This window comes from Microtus ochrogaster, chromosome 1 (genome assembly GCF_000317375.1).
Source record: "Microtus ochrogaster isolate Prairie Vole_2 chromosome 1, MicOch1.0, whole genome shotgun sequence".
Taxonomy (NCBI): Eukaryota; Metazoa; Chordata; class Mammalia; order Rodentia; family Cricetidae; genus Microtus; species Microtus ochrogaster.
Window position 1 is genome coordinate 41,084,819 of NC_022009.1, and position 1,394 is coordinate 41,086,212.

The following is a 1,394-nucleotide window of genomic DNA, read 5'->3' on the forward strand; positions in this document are numbered from 1 at the left end:
GTTGTGCATTTTCTCTGTTGATGTTGGTACTGCACCTTGCTCTTATTTTTTAAGAACTCTAATAAAGAGCTGCAGTCTTCCTAAACAGAGAAATGGGACCCTGAAGCTTCTTTACAGGACATGGTGGACTGTGTACTAACCAGCACCATCTCTGGGGATTTTTTTTTTTCAAAGGCAGAGTGACTGATATCATGGGAACAGAGCCTTTTATATATTCTTGGCTTCTTTGTCTCCCACATGGGGTGATTTACATTCTGACTGGGTGCTTTAATATATTAGTGAAGCTGGGGAAAAAGCTGACATGGGAGGGGAAGGAACAAGAGTTGCAAGAGAGGCAATGAAGCTACGCACAGAGAGAAGTTGCACACACACTCAAGGACACAGACGAGCCCCTGGGGCTGTTTCTTGTTTTTCTTCTTGGCTCTTTGGGGCTCCTTCCACAAAAGCTGTGTAACAGAAACTGGAAATAGCTTGTATTGGTCTCTCGAGTTTTGCTGCTAAGAGTTCAAATCCTGCTCTATTCTCTACAGGTATGTGTCCCCCTTGGGTTCCTCTTTGTTTCACATATTCCCTATCTGTAAATTGAAGGCCAAGGCAGAACCTACTTTATAGAGTTTCTATGGTGATGGAAGAATTTACGTAGCACACGTAGACCTAGGAGGAGGAAGAGAAATGCCAGTGATAGCCAACCAATCAACTATCATGGGGGTGGGAACCACCAAAATCCTCTCAATAAAGATTCTTAAATTCAAATGGCCTCAGCTCACCCAAAAAGGATGCAGGCTAAGTGGCTAGGGTGAAAAGCAAGATCCAACTATCTGTTATCTCCAAGAAACTCACTTAGCAAGCAAAAACACCCAAGCAGGGCGGTGGTGGCACACTCCTTTAATCCCAGCACTTGGGAGGCAGAGGCAGCCTGGTCTACAAGAGCTAGTTCCAGGACAGGAACCAAAAAGCTGCCTCGAAAATCAAAAACAAAACAAAACAACAACAACAACAACAACAACAAAACACCCAAAACAGAGAGGGGCTGGTGGGAGGGCTCAGTGAGCCAAAGGTACTGCTGCCAGGCCTGATGATCTGAGTTTGATCATGAGACCACATGGGAGGAGAAGGTGACTCTCTCATCCCAAATGCATCATGGCCGGTGCGCACACGTGTTGGGTCCAGGGGTGTCACGCAAAGATGGGGACAGACCACCAAAGTCTAATAAACCAGAATCCAGGAAAAAATAAAAAAATAAAATAAAAAATCTCCATGGGGCACGAAGAGCTTATCAGCTAGGGGAGACCACATCCAGAGATGGATTTTGTAAGGCTATGGCAGAGGCCGGTTTCTGAACCCACCTTTTTATAGCAGGGGCACCAAGCATTAGGTCTAAACAAAGGAAGTTT

At 45.3% G+C, this 1,394-nt stretch overlaps 1 protein-coding gene across 1 annotated transcript in view; it reads left to right on the forward strand.

The window, feature by feature from the left end:
- Positions 1-1,394, forward strand: part of Ak7 (adenylate kinase 7) — a 69,045-nt gene that overhangs the window by 61,578 nt on the left and 6,073 nt on the right. The window lies entirely within an intron of this gene.